Here is a 16613-nt window from a genome sequence, read left to right as displayed (position 1 = left end):
ACTAACTTATATGACATACAACAACCTATACTCAATATTGCTGTCGTCATATTACTAGCATATCATTTGGTCGTGAACACTTTTAAGGACCAAACGACAAATCTTCCTTTGTCGATCAATTATAATTATAAGGACTTTATTACAACACAGGAGTTTCAAAACAAATAATTTGTAATAAAAATGCTAAATAACTTTTATTAATAAAAATTTATATATAATTACAAGAATGAGCACAATCATCAACAAGCTAACGATTGACTTTGAGACACATTTCCCCACACTTTTTTAGCAGATAGTGCAAGGACATGAAATACAGGTTCGATGAATTAGATTGTGATGTCCAATACTGTGATAGGATCATCAAAAAATCTAAGTATGTCATCATCCTATAATTGAATTACAATATGCTATCTATAGGTATGCTTTGCATAGCTACAACCTGTTATAGCATATCGGTACCTCATTTCGTATAGGTATGCTTTGATGAGTCATCGATTGATAAAGCTTGCAGAGATTGCCTCCATATCTGAAGATGCATTTAACTTGATGATGGTTGATCTAACTATATTATTCAGAAGAGTAGTAGATCCTAATACTTCTGCATAGACAAGCTCAGAATTTGTTATCTGAGATCCTAAAAATATCGTCACAAAGGGATGGTCAAGAGAGAAGAGAATAAAAAGTGGAGTCAAAAAGAAATCAAAAAAGTCAAAGAAAGATCCAAACAAGACATCTGATGATCCATCTACCAAAGAAAAAAGCAAAAGGTCTGCTAAAAGATAAAAGACATCTCCAAATAAAGTGGTGGAGGTAGTCCAACAAATGACTATGAGCAACCGACCATCCTCTGATCCTTTTTTGGATGAGTTTGATGCATATATATGCAGCCAACTAACACTGGAGAGAGTTTGATCCTTATAATTTGGATCCAAGATGGCATAATTCTACATTCTGGTATGTTTTCCATCCTACTCTGTCATAATTTTGACCAACAACATCAAAACCTGACATAGAATGTCATTTTTTTGTGTTCAGGGATATTTTAGTTACCACGATATCATAATGTTGACACTCAATTCATAATTCTGATGTAGGATGTCATAATTTGGTGATGTTTGCTCTATGAATATCATAACTTTGACATGCAATGTCTTAATTCTGTATACACTATGTTTGCACCACGTGGTCTCTTAATGCACCACATGTGATGTTGGGACTCTTTCTAGATTGTTCCTTGTTTCTTGAGAACCTTCTCGAGCCCCTGCATGTTTCAATGCCTATCTCTTTCTCACTGTGCTCAAAGCCCTCTACAAATGGAAGTCAGTGCTACCAAGTCTGCCTAGGATGATCTCCTCCCATCTCTATCGTTGAAGATGCTTTCATTGTGATGATACTTTGGCTTGATGGAGGGATACTCTCCAACCATCTGGATGGATGTCAGGAGCTCGAGAGGGGTGTGTTGTCGTAGACCAACAGATCTTGGAATGGGAGGTGTTGGAAAGTCCCTGCCAAATAGATGGCAGGAAGAACAGAGTAGGTGGGATGGGGGGGAAGAGCGCCTCCATGTGAGAACAACATGCTATAAATTTCTTACTGGATGTCATAATTGTTAGAATATTGGGTAGGGTTGCATGCATAGATTTTAAAAACTTTGGAAGTAGCAGCGAAAATGATCTAGGTTAAATCTTTTAACCCCACATACAATAGATCTAATCTATATCTACTCGAGCTCTAGATTAAAGGCATACATATATAGTCTAAAAATTAAAATAATAATTAAGATCGGATCTCAATATCTTGCATGGGTTGAAATACACCACAACCGATGATTCTAAATTTAAAGATTTCTGAACCGCACACGTATCCAGCCTTTATAGGTATCCATCGAGATCAATCTTGAACTTTTTTTTATGTTATAGATCTATCTTCTTCAAGATAAATCTCAACCTTTTAGACCTTTGATCAACTCTTGATCTTTGACCGCAATCTCAATGCTTGAATTGCAGCCTTTCTCCTTGTTCCTTACTATAGAATAAATCACCCTTAACTTAGACATGTGGGAAGATGGGATGCCCAACTCTTGGGTGTTGGAAGGAGAGGAGGAAGAGAAGATGGTGTGGAGATGGAGAGAGGGTGGTGATTTTAATTCTCAATTCAATTAATTTTAAAATCCTAGGAGATCATCTCTTATATAGACCTTTTCTTGATTCCAAATCAATCTGAAAAGGCTAGTCCTTATCTCATAAAGATTTTTTTCTTTTAATCTAATTTTTTCTAAAAAAATCAGACCTAATTGAAAAGGTCCTCACCCCTTTTGGCAAGTAGATGGGGTGCCCCACATCAAAAAGGGGTAAGTTGGCACCCATTTAGGATTTTTGCACACAAGAGATGGGGCGTAGCCCCTCTCTCTCTCCTTCCATGCCAAGGCAAAAGAAGGGGTGGGCCCCTCTTTTTCTCATGCCCACTCCAAAGGATTTGCACCCCTTGGAATTTCCAAAAAGGGAGTTTGGTGCCTCCTCTCTTCTTTTCAATAATTCCACACAATATAAGGAAATAATAAGAGAGAAAATAAAGAGATTAGTTTGCCAACTAATTGATTTGATCCAATCCTTTTGGGTTCTTAAATAGGTGCCCTACTAAATCCAAATCAAAATAGATCTAGCTAAGGTTCAAGGCTATAGACTTGATCCAATCCTTATCTAATACGAAATTCAAGTTCAGAGAAGAGTTGGATTTAACCATGTGCTAGCATGATTATCTTAAACTCAATAGGATTTTACTAAATCCTAATCCAATTAGAACTTCATATGTCCAATTGGTTACTTCAAGATTAAATCTCTTAATGTGTGACCTCATAGGTTCCATTCTATCTGGTAGTGAGATATATTGTGATCTTCATCACAATATCATCGAAACTTCTTTCATTGGATTGGAATAATTCTAACTCTATCCTTCGACGATCATTGATCATCAAGATGACACCCGATGAGTCTCACAATCCATCAGTGACATCTAGCAGTATGTAGTGGCAACCTAGTAGAATAAAAGTATGAACTTCTAGGTACAGTTATCGTGTGATTCAGTCCTATCATGAGTCCCGACTTGATGAAGATCATGGAGAACTCATCAGATTCCATCATCAGTCATATGCTAGATTGGTTTGACTCAGGTTCACTTGTGAGTCTCATAAAAATTCTTTTTCAGTATTCACACTTACTTTGGCTTAACTCAGTCTTGCAAATCATATAGAACTTCTCTTTTTTTGTCAAGATTAATAGATTTCATCTAGATACATCCTACTCCTAACAGCAAATCTGAATCTACTATAGCCAACATACACAGCAAGGTTTCAAATGGCTGGGGACTAAGAAAATATGCAGTCAAACTCAGTAATCTTGCTGTGAATAGCCGATGACACCGCAGGTCAAAAGGCTACTTATATTGCTACATCATCGAGACAACCATTGACGAATGAATAGACATCCAAGTGATTTCTCATATTTGTCATGCTCAGCATAAGTTATTCTCTAACAACCACCGGTACTCTCATCCCAGTATCCCCATACTATAGACCTGAGACTTATCTACCCAGAAGGGAGGTGATCCATACATCGATCTTTAAATGGATTGATTACTATCTTCCGTGATAATCTTTTGATCAGAAGTATTTAGAAACTAACCACTAATTAATATATATCTTAAATTCTCAATACCTTGAGAATATACAAAAAATTATCTTTATTAATTTTTAAGATAAATCATAGACACATAAACATGATTGAAAATAAAAATATCTTTTATTAATAATAAAAGTGTTACAAGTATAAAGTTAAGTCCTGAAATTATAAAATGTGTCAGTCAATAATTGGCTTCTAGGGCACTCATCTAACAATAATTTGTATATCAGATGTTTTAATTTCATAAATATGTGGAATATATTGCAACAGATGGTTTTATATTTTAACACTATATTGCATAGATTGCTCTTATCTGTGTAATTTCTATGCAATTTTGGAACATTTTCTACTTATGTTTTCATTTTTTTCGACCCAAGTTGAGTTTGAAGACATATCTTGTGCAATGATGTGTAATTCTAAACTATAATATCATAATTTGGAACCAATAAGTCATATTTCTGAGTTTGAAGATTTTTCATAACATAATATCATAATTTTAACCTACAATATCATAAATTTTACTCAGGATGCCATAATTTTGACCTATGGATACTGTCAGATGTCATAATTTGAACCTAAGATGCCATAATTTCATCAGGATGTCAGAAATTTATATACAGGGATATTTTTTTTTGAGAAATATCATAATTTTAATCTATAATATCATAATTTTTATTCAAAATTTTATAATTATATGGTCAAAAATATTTACTTTAATAAATATCATAATTTTAACCTACAATATCATAATCTTTATCCAAGATTTTATAATTCTGTGTTCAAGAATGTTTACTTTGACATATGTTATTATTTTAACCTATAATATCATAATTTTTATTCAAAATTTCATAATTCTATGTTCGAGAATATTTACTTTGATACATGTCATAATTCTAATCTACAATATCAAAAATTTTTATCTAGAATACCATAATTTGGACCTACGAATACTATCGGATATTATAATTTTAATTCAGGATATCATAATTTAGATAGGATATCATAAATTTATATACTACATCAAGGATGTCATAATTCTACATACAGAGGTTTTTTTTCTTAGGATGTCATAATTTTATCCTATTATATCATAATTTTATTCTAAGATGTCATAAATTTGAAGTAAAATGACCATAACTTTTATCCAGTATGTCATAATTCTATGAAAATTATCAAGAAAGTAGAATTATGACATTCTGGATCAAAATTATGATATTGTTAATTAAAATTATAACAATCGACAGTGAAAACATCTTCGAATGCTGAAAACATCCCCAAATTATAGGGACGTCATAGACAAAGTATGGTCTGCTTCCTAAGCCATCAATATGAATACGTGAAGTCATTCTCGAGGGACATTTTCTATTTCACCAGTACCAAAATGGTATTTCATAGGAAAATGAAATATGGAGAACATATTTTAGGTGAGGAGTTGTGTTCCAACCCGATAATGAGAAGATGGAGCGGTAACCCTCATTCCTAGCTCTCTACAAATGGAAGAAAACTATAAGGATGTGATGAGACATTCTCTAGGGATGCGATTGTTCTATAAAAACTTCTCCATGCATTATAAATTTTTCGCTATAGCAGGGGGTTCATTTGCATTATTTGGTGGTGTCAACATGGATGATTTGGGAGATTTTGTTGTTGAAGGCAGCTCAGAAGATGTCAAAGTTTTTTTAGCAATCCAAGATGTTTATTTGGGTAGATATTGAGAACTTCACAATGGTGGAGTAGTCCACGTCCATCCTATAAGAGAAGAGAGACAACTTCTTGATGCATCCGAAGTTGTAGAAGCTCTGATGTGTCGTTAAATGGAAACTGTTGAAGCTAAGCGATAATACCTACTTGGTCAATTTTCCATCACAAATCTCTATAATGCAGGCCATCTGATGTGGCCGCATCCATCATAATTTTTTTACTTTCTTTATTCAACCCTGATCCTATGGAAATGGGGCCAATCCTCATCATTTACAGACTCGTGCACCGTTGTATCTTTATGGTGTGCCACTTTATGCTTGGGACACTGAATCTATCAGGAAGATAGTCTCTAGTTTTGCCCAAATTGATCAAATTAGTCGCAGAACCTTGGATAGCAGAGATCGTACTATCTTTGAACTTACATTCTACTATGAAAATCTAGAGGACATCCCTTGCTCCATAAATGTGGTTCTCAGAGATGCGACCTACCTAATTTCTATTTCCATTCATAATGCTGAAGCTGGCCATCCATCCTCTTCTATTATTCATCCATGAGTAGATTTTGAGCCAGATTGGACTCCCCATGTACCAGTAGAACAAGTTGGACTTGCATCAGAATCATCTTCATCGAATGTTTCTTTACAATATCTGTAATGACAATGTAATTTGCAAGAATAATTGATAATGACATAATGTATTTACTGTTATTTGCTTTCTGTGGTGAATCATAGCTAGTATTTCATGCCATTACTGTATAAAATCCAATGGGACTCTCGAGGAACTTGATTGATGTCCATAAGCAAATGTAGGATATAAATTATCTTTTAGAAGTGATTGATGAAGAGATGGCAAAAGAAGTTGAAGCCCATGCAATATATATGTATAGATACCTTTCCTTTTCTTTGCGCTCCCTAATTTTAACCTACAATTCTAAAATTCTACCTTCCAGGACTTTTTTGAGACAGGATATCATAACATTAACTTAGATGTTATAACTCCCCGTTCGATGGTATCTCATGAGCTAAGATGACCCAATTTTAAATTGTGATGTCATAATTTTTATCATGGATATCATAATTCTAACCTACAATATCATAATTTTAATTCATTATATTATAATTTTGATCCAGGATGTCATAATTCTACATTCAGGGACCTCTCTGTATCAGAATGTCATAATTTTGACCTACGATATCATAATTTTTTTTTCTGAAGATTATAATTCTACGTTTGCGAGCATTTCTTATGCCAGTATATCATAATTTTGACATACCATGTCAAAGTTTCAACCCAGCATGTCATAATTCTACATTTGATGAACTCTCTATGCCAAGATGTCATAATTTTGATCTGTGATGCCATAGTTTGGATCCAGCATATCATAATTCTACGTTTAGAGACCTCTCTATGCCAGGATATCTTACGAGACCATAGTTTGGACCCAGCATATCATAATTCTGTGTTTAGGGATCTCGCTATGTCAAGATATCATAATTTCGACCTATGATGTCATAATTTTTTTAGAGGTTATAATTTCGTGTTTGCAGGCATTTCTTGTGCCAATATGTTATAATTTTGATATGCCATGTTAAAGTTTCCATCTAGTATATCAAAATTCTACATTCAATGAACTCTCTATGCCAAGATGCCATAATTTCGACCTACGATGCTATAGTTTGGATTCAGGATGTCATAATTCTTCGTTTGGAAATCTCTCTGTGTTAGGATATCATAATTTCAACTTACGATGTCATAATTTTTTTTTCTGAAGGTTATAATTCTATATTCACAGATATTTCTTGTGCCAGTATGTCATAATTTTGACATACCATGTCAAAATTTCAACCCAACATGTCATAATTTTGCATTTGATGAACTCTCTATGCTAGAATGTCATAATTTCAACCTACGATGCCATATTTTAGATCCAAAATATCATAATTCTGTATTTAAAAATATCTCTATGCCATGATATCATAATTTTGGCCTACGATGTCATAATTTTTTCTTTGGAGGTTATAATTCTATGTTCGTAGATATTTCTTGTACCGAAATGTTATAATTTCAACCTACGATATCATAATTTCATCAAAAGATGTTAATATATAGACTGCAGGTATTGAAATTATGACATCTTGGGCAAAACATGTGATCAAATATGGATTTACACAAAAGAGAATTACATCTTGGGCAAAAATTATCTCAAAATTTAAATTTTATGCACTTTGATTGTTCCTTTTTTGAAATATCATACAAAAGGAATGATAATTTCATCGATATACATTTTGACATCCTTTATTCACTATTATACAATGACCTAAAAAATCAGAAAAAATATGTTTGATAAGGAATGACTTTTCCAATTTTAAATACTTTGACATCCTATATACAATACTTCACAATGAATTGTTTCTATCAAAGGGTTCATAGTTTTTCAACGATAAAATTCACTTCTTGTTCAAGATTTGCTCTTATGATTTTTGCCCCAACCTCCCTTCAATATTGAAATATATCATCTTACATGAAGTTCCATTTATCTAATCTATCCTTGTGAGTAAGAAGGTCCATGTACTTCAAGTAGTAGAGTCCACAATCAAGGAAACCCTCGGGCTGGGAAGGATAGTCATTATCTTTACCATATTCTATTTACTCAAATTTATGTTATCACAATATATATGGAACATGGCTGCTACTAGCTGTTGCCACTTCCTGACATTAGCCTTATATTTAGCTTTACGCTTGATGGAGTTTAAATGAATAAACCTTTCGTTCTCCATATCAATTGCCACCAAGTGTCAGTGGACATATTAATGATGCTGAAAAAAAATTTAAATTCCTTCTTCTCATCATCACTAACTCCATCAAAAATGAATTGTCCCATCGTGCCAGCAAGCTCATGCATCAATGATATTGATTGAATGCACATTCTGGCTGTCATTATGAGGGCAATAAGGCACTTATGCTACAAATGTGATCATTCTGTCAATTTCTTAATTAGAAAATCCTATCCCACATCAATTATCTATTCATGCAAAGCACTATATCAGGACATCAACAACTAGAAACCATATTAACACACAGGATGTCTAGAAGAAATATTAAGAAATGAGGTGTGAAGAGGAGTTGATTCCTTATATCATCAATTATCATCTCGCCGAATAACAGGTCACGAAGGTTGGTCCTCTTAATACTGCCTCCTTGAGCATTGTTGAAAACAACATCTTTGTATTGGATAACACAATGTTATTTATCTTGAACAAAGTAAATTATACTATATAGGATGTCAAAAATTTTATAGAACACTTACGAGGTAACTCTTTCATTCAAGAACAATTGAATGATGGCATCCTCCTCCTCTGACAATAGACCTTTATCTTGATATTCTCATGAATAATTGATCAATCCCTGTGTTAAAACATCCGATTAAAAAATCTTGTCCATATGATTTTAATAAATCATCTGTGAATCTGATGCCTATCTTGTCTAATTTTAGTAGTTTACTTTCTAAAGTTGAGAGGTTGACCAGAGATACTTCTTTGAATTTGGAGACTGCCTTACTCTTCTTTGCAGGTTGGCCGGTCTCATAATTTGGATCTTCTATAAACATTGAGGTCTTGCATTTGTCGGGTTCTTTTTCCACCCTCCTCTCGAGTGAATAAGTCAATGACTTTGGCTTCCTTTTCTTCTCTTCCTCCTCCTCCTCCTCCTCCTTCCTTTTCTTTTCTTCCTCCTTCATCCCCTCCTTCTTCCTCTCTTCCTTCCCCTCCTTCTTTCCCTCCCCATCCTCCTCCTTCTTCTCCTCCTCCTCCCTCATCCTCCTTTCTTCATCCTCCTTCTTGTCTTCCTCCTTCGTCCCCTCTTCCTTCTTCCTCTCTTCCTCCCCCTACTTCTTCCTCTCCCCATCCTCCTTCTTCTCCACCTCCTCCCTTATCCTCCTTTCTTCATCCTCTATCTTCTTCTTCTCCTCCTTCTCTTCCTCCTCCTTTTTCCTTTCTTCCTCCTCTCTTTTCCTCTTTTCTTCCTCCTCTTTCTTTTTTTTACTTCCTCCCATCTTTTCCTCTTCTTCTCCTCATCTTTTTTCTTTTCATCCTCCTCCCGCCTTTTTCTTTCTCCCTCCTCCCTCTTTTTTTTTGTGCTCCTACTCCCTCCTTTTCCTTTTTTCCTCCTTCAGCTGCTTCCTTTTCCTCTCTTTCTCCTCCTTCTTCTCCTTCTTCTTCTTCTTCTCTTCCTCCTCTTTCCTTTTCATTTCTTCCTCCTGTCTATTCCTTCTCTCTTCCACCTCCTTCTTCTTTTCTTCCTCTCTCTTCTTCTTCTCCTCCTCCTCTTTCTTTCTCTTTTCTTCCTCCTCCCTAGTCCCCCTCTCTTCCTCCTCCCTCTTCTTCTTTTCCTCCTCCTCCTTCCTTTTCTTTTCTTCCTCCTACTGCTTCTTTTTCCTTTCTTTCTCCTCCTTCTTCTTCTCTTCTTCCTCTCCCTCTCCTCCTCATCCTTTTTCCTTTGTTCCTCCTCCCTCTTCTCCTTCTCTTCCTGCTTTCTTCCCCTTTCTTCCTCCTTCTACTTCTCCTCCTCCTCTTTTTTCCTTTCTTCCTCCTTCAACCTCTTCTTCTCCTCCTCTTTCTCCTTCTTCCTTTTTCTAAACTACTTCATATCCTTCTCCTTCTTCTGTTCCTCTTGGTCATCATATTCTTCAACATCTTCTTCTTCCTCATCTCCTTTTTGGTAAAGGATCTCGATATCTTTTCATAAATGATGAGCTTTTTCCTAAGATCTTCAATTTTATTCTTCAGCCCTACATATATTGCATAGCAAATCAAATTGGATGACTCCAATTTTGCTTCATCAGGGCTTTTCCTCTTTTCTAGTCTTGCTCCAATAGAACTAAGAAGCCACAGCTCCACTGAGGCAGATAGAAAAGCATCCAAGACCTGATAATAAAAAAAGAAGGTGAAATCAGCAAATTATCACATAAAATTTTATGACATCCTATAAAACATATAACATCCTATGAGAAAGGATTTTCTTTTTCCAGATCTGAGTTTACCTCATGGGATTGGATTTTATCAAAATTTGGGTTGTGATTCTATTTTCTATAGTCACGCCACCTTAATAACCTTAAAAATTTTGAAGGTTCAAATGGTGGTCTTATATTGGTATGCTCGAGGAACTATACTTGTAAATGAGCATTTCATGTGTCAGACTATAGAAGAGTTAAAATGAAGGGTTAGGCTAGTGATAAGTACCAAAAATATGTTAATAAAAGTATTAATTTATTAATTAATTTATTTTTATTTTTAAAAATTGATGTTTCTATTGATCTTTTGCAAGAAAGATGGTTGTCGATAGAAAAAGCTCGATTCAAGGGTTAGAAAGATTTGAATTTGAAATAAATCGGACTTAAAATGGACTCTGAATTAAGAGACAATGGTAAGCTCAAATTCAAGTCAAATTGGGCTCAAAATCAAGCTAAATTGGAGTCAAACCGGCCCAAATCAAGCCCATTCAACCACTTAGTGAATGGTGGACTAGTGGGCCAGTCCACGTGCAATCCACAAGAGCAGTCATCGGTCTACGCATGGTGTAGGGATCGGGTGGAAGAAATTTGCATAATTGAATGGCTCTAACACGATTAGACACGGCATCAGATGGCTCACAGTGTGCTTTCCCATATCTGGAGGTGGTGGCCCACTTACCTGTACAATCCAACGGTTGCACTTCTCTCTAAGGTTTGATCAAATGGCCAGGAGAGTTTCTGACTAAAGAAAAGAGTTCTGAAGCATCATTTACATCATCTGACAAACAAAAATCAATCCAGCGAAAACAATGGCCAAAATTGAATCTGACCTAATCTGGGATTGTTTTGAGTTATTTTTGGGCCATTGATGCTGATCAGATGACAGGCATGGGTCTAGAAGTTTGACAATGATTAAAAGTCTGATCTTAACTCAAATTGAGCTCAATTTTCACTTATAAAATCAAAAAATCATGGAGAATTTATGAAGAATGGAAGAAGCAGCAAGCAGGCAACAGAGAGTGTCCATATCCAACTTTTTATTTTCTTTTTATTTTTAAGCTTTTGCAAGAGATTTTGAGAGAGAAAAAGAGTATGGTTGCCAGGATTCTTCTTCCTCTTCTTTTCATGAAGATGATATTTATAGACACCATGCGTGGCTAAACTCTGAGTCTCCAGGAGAGTAGATGAGGTTCTTTTAATATTTATATTTTAGTTTCTTTATCATGCAATTAGATCTTGATTGTAATGATCTTTTCTTTCATGAATAAAATTTCTTTTTCATTAGTTCAAGTATTGTGCTTTATGTTTGAATTATAATTTAGATCTTTGAATAGCCTATAGCTACGTAGAGATGAGTCATGATCTAAGGATACGATTTATGCTCAGCGAGATAGGCTATGATTGAGATCTGATTATAGGATACTTTATTTATTTTTATAATTTGATCTTAGAATAGCTTATGACTATATAAGGGTAAATCAAAATCTGTATCCAACGAGATAGATTATGATCGAGGATCAATCATAGCTTTAACAATTATATAATAAAGAACTAATTTATATTTTATTAAAAAAAATTGAATTAAAATCTTGAGACATCATTCTTATTTGCTTGCTCATTAAATTATAATTTTAGTTTAATTCAAACTTTTGTTTCCTTTCAATCATATTTCCATTTTTTCATATTTTTGATTAATAATTTAATTAAATTTTTTTAAAAAAAATAAATAAATAATGAACATAACCCCATTAATCCTTATGGATTCGACCCTGACTTACTTACTATCTACATAGTTTTGAGTTAGTAATTTATTTTTGATACCTATGATAGGGATCAAATTTTGACACTATTATCGGAGATCATTAGCATGATTAATTCATTAAAAAAATAAAAAAAAATTAATTTTTTTTTCTAGCTAGATTATTTTATTTACATGCTTAAAAATATTTTCTGCTTTCTATAGCTTAATAATTTACTACTTTTTATAATTTCAAAAAATTTACTGATCTGATAGTAGATTTGATTTCTTCTTTATTTGTAGGTTACCTACTTGACTTTTAATCTTAGCATAATTTACTTTTCATTTAGCTAGATTCTCTAAATCTTTTTACATCTAATTAACCTAATTTAAAACCTACCTTTTATTTTTCTTACTTTAGATAACATAATATAAAAGGAAAACAAAGACATACCACATAACACTTAACTAAAATAGAAAAGTTAATTAAAACATAAAAGCTTCTTACTTGTATTGGATATCTTTTTTTTTTTTGCATTATATATTTTCATAAAATATTTTAAGGGTACAAACTCTAATCAACATAAGAAAAAAATTTTATCATCCTTCCTTGGCCCACAAACCACCACCCTTCATATTGCATTGACCAAGCCTTTAATCTAAAATCAATTAGATGTTGGCCCTTAAGGACTCTCGAGCTCAATAGAATAAGAAATTCTAAGAGTTAGATCGAGTTAGGGTTAGTCATTTTGATCAGTGTCTGGCAAGTGGTTTAGGGATAAAATTTCGAAGGAAGGTAGTTCTTTAAATGATTTTGATTTGCTGGTCTGGCCAACTTAGTTGGTGTCTAAGAAAAGCAATGGGGCACCCCGACCAATCTTACACTTACCTGACTAGTTGAGTGGCTGATCTTTTATTTGGAGTGTTTGAAGGTGACCTTAGAATAGTTAGAAGTTGTCTAGATCTAGGATATAAAATTAATTACAAAACTTGCTTGTTATTGAAAACTTTAATCTAATTAAAAGCACTCTTCTCTATCATCTCTAGATTTAGGACTCCTTAGGCCCTTTTCTTTCGAACTCTTTTCTCTCTTTCTTCTCTTTTTCTTCTCTTCTCTTTCATTTGAAAAAAAAAAGCTTGTTGAAATTTAAACTCGATCTGATCTTGTGGGTGCATGCTAGGACATCGATCATTACAACTTGATTTACACTCACTAGACCTAGAACTAGAAAAATGATCAAAACAAATCGAGTCAAAATGATGGACCCAAACCAAGAGACTGATCCACCACGGCAATTAAAGAAGTACTTTACTCTTTCAACTTACACCTACTCACCATGTATCCAGCCTCCTCCTATGGAAATAGTATAATATGAAATCAAGTCCAGCATTATTCAAATGCCATCATCTTTTTATAGACTGTCAAATGAAGACCCTTACAAATACTTGGATGAATTTCTTAAGATATGCTCCACTGTCAAAATCTAAAATTTCTATCATGATGCCCTTAGGTTAAAATTATTCCTGTTTTACCTTAAGGACAAGGCCAAGTATTGGCTAAACTCTTTAGATTCGGTAACCACTTCAATCTGAGATCAACTTCAAAGAGAATTTCTCAAGAAGTACTTTCTCATAGGAAAAACAAATCAGATTAGAAAAGCTATTACTAGTTTTGTCCAGATGGATGGAGAAATGTTCCACGAGACTTGGGAGAGTCTTAAAAATCTAATCCGTAAATGCCCACACCATGCCATACCTAAATGGCAACTAGTCCAGTGCTTTTATGATGGTCTATCAGAAAAGCACTGACAGATGGCTGATGCCTCATATTGTGAAACATTCATGTGCAAAAATGAACATGAAGCTTAACAACTGTTCGAGACCCTTAGCAAAAATTTTCTATGGCACATGTCTGTCGCCTGTAGAAACCCTCCCATAATTGGCCAAACAAAGATGGAACTTATAAGGTAGGCCATTCTATAGACATCCACAGCAAGGTAGATGAATTATCATAAAAACTCAATAAGGTGGATGAATTCACATAAAAACTCAGCCGACTACTGTAAGTCAGGCAGATCACCTCTTCCTAATCCACACAAGTCTAGAATATTTGTGCCATTTGTTCAAGCCCAACTTATTTCATTACTGAATGTCCAACTACATCTCAATTTTTTGAGTTTGTACATGAGCAAGTCCAGCAAGCTCAAGCCTAACCAGCTCGTAGATCAGAAAATGATCCATATTCAAACACATATAACCTGAAAGAATAATATCCTACAAGCCAATCACATACGGGATGTGATAGGATATCTTTTATAATTTATCTTTCAGACTCATATAATTGACATTAATATTATTAATAAAATAGATATTTTTGATTCATTATATACTGCATCTTTTTATTCTTAAGATTATAATAAATCCCATAGGTTCGGATAATGATTTTAGGATCGTGATGAGATCATGCCAATGAGACTTAAATTATTGATAGCCATGACCTAGAATATTCTCAGTTGTTAGTTTATTGAGTCAAAGATTAATGATACCAGTAAGACTGGCATGTCCTATGTATGCTCAAAAATGAGAGTGGTTGATCTCACAACCACTCGTGTGGTGATACTAATACAGAAATATAGGTGTTCATTAGAGAATGAGTTCACTGAATAGATCTGTGAGAGAACATCAGATGAAATTTTATTTATATCAGCTGATGATTCTCTAGTGGGAGTTGTATAAGTCATCCTTTGATCTGAGATCACCATAGTACCTTGTGTACATGAATTCATATTTTGGTTCACTTCCTAACTTGGTTCTTTGATCCTTGTATGGGGTATTCTAGATGTGATGAAGTGTGCATAGAGATTGTGAGTGATCAATAAGGGATCAGTCACTTCTAATAAGGAGAGCGAACATCCTATGTGATTTCATAAGTTGATGATTTTGAAAGTTTTTGATCAAAATAGGATGATAATTAGAAAAGAATTTTTAATATATCATCAACTGAACCATTACCTTCTGATCGAGACATATAAAGATAAATGATTAGATTTGATATATTTTTATACCCACAGCTCATCTGGGATGTTGTTTGACTGAAGGATTGAATTACATGGTAACTTATCATTGAAGGATATTTTGATAATTTTTTATCAAAATTTTAAATCTTTTAGATAGTCATGACACATTGATAGATGTCAATCTTAACTTGTAAACTCATCAAAATTAAAAAAATTTAATTTAAAAATTAATTAAAAAGAATCTTAGTTGATTGGGACTCTTCAGATGACCTAATCTGATCGGATTAAGGTTACGTCAAAAGTCTGGATCCACTGCTGGCTAGATTTGGAACCCAATAGATCATCCACTTTGAGATTTGATCTTGATCTGATTTAATTAGAATTTAATATAAATTTTAAGGATTAATTTGATATGCTCACACATTGTATTAACCTAAGTTTCTAAATTAGTTTAGATCAAAGTGTTTGAGCTAATCAAGACTAGTTGTCTTTGCCTTCATGAGATTGGGTCAATTTTGATTAGGTTCTTATCCAACTTGAAATAATTTCAAGAGGAGAAGGACTCCTCTGTGCCCACCAAATGCCATACCAAAAATAAATTGCCACCCCACTCTAATTAGCATGTGAAGATGGAGAGTCCTTCTTAAAGAAGACTCTTATCTTAACACATTGCCTTAAACTCTCAATCAGATCTCTTATGATTTCATGCCAAATTTATATAAAATTTTTATGAGATATAGAAGAGGAGGATTTCTTCTATGTGAAGACTATTTTTCACTAAAAATCATGCATGGTGAATTTATTCACTGCATGAGAAAGTGGAGCACCAAAGGTTGGTGCCCCTTGGTCCTTCTCATGTCTCTTGGTCCCCTATTTAAATGGGACATCCCATATGGCCCAAGTGCTGGGTTTTTGGATAAAAACTAGAGATAAGTGGCATATAAATCAGAAGAAAAAATTTGAAAAAAATTTAAGGAAAAGATAAGAAAAAATTCAGTGGCAAAAGTTGTAAAAAGGATGGTGAGAGAATTAGCAAGTATTGCTAGTGTGCCCTAGGATTTGATTTTTTCATGTGTTGGAGCTCAAAATCAAATTTAAGATTGTGACACATTTGAAGAGTATCTTCTTAGTATAATTCTAGCAGCAAGATCAAAAGCAATTGGACTTTGGTGTGATTGTTCTTCGAGTTTGAAGTCGATAGTGTTCTTAAGAAGATAAGGCTGCGGTAGCGCACCGGTTAGGAAGGATCTTGATCAACTTTCGTGTGGATCACCATTGGAGGGCTTCTATTTTAGAGTCTCATAAAGATCACCAATATACCACATTATCTTTTTGATGAAAAAAAAATTTATCCCTTTTGCATGCTTGTTTTGTTTTGATCGACATCGGCAAGGTGTTTCTAGGGTTTGAATTTTGGCTCGATAGTTTTAATCATTAAAGCTATTGACTTGTTTGATTTTAAAATTTTAAAA

At 34.0% G+C, this 16613-nt stretch overlaps 1 non-coding gene across 1 annotated transcript; it reads right to left on the bottom strand.

Annotated features, from left to right (window-relative positions):
• Window positions 1–13772: 13772 nt before the first annotated feature.
• Window positions 13773–13878, bottom strand: LOC114913274 (small nucleolar RNA R71). Its single transcript, XR_003799267.1, has one exon. It is a non-coding gene; the product is annotated as a small nucleolar RNA R71 (small nucleolar RNA).
• Window positions 13879–16613: the final 2735 nt, after the last annotated feature.

Source organism: Elaeis guineensis, chromosome 5, assembly GCF_000442705.2.
Source record: "Elaeis guineensis isolate ETL-2024a chromosome 5, EG11, whole genome shotgun sequence".
NCBI lineage: Eukaryota > Viridiplantae > Streptophyta > Magnoliopsida > Arecales > Arecaceae > Elaeis > Elaeis guineensis.
The sequence above is the reverse complement of the archived record's forward strand: the minus strand, read 5'-3'. Positions and strand labels throughout refer to the sequence as shown.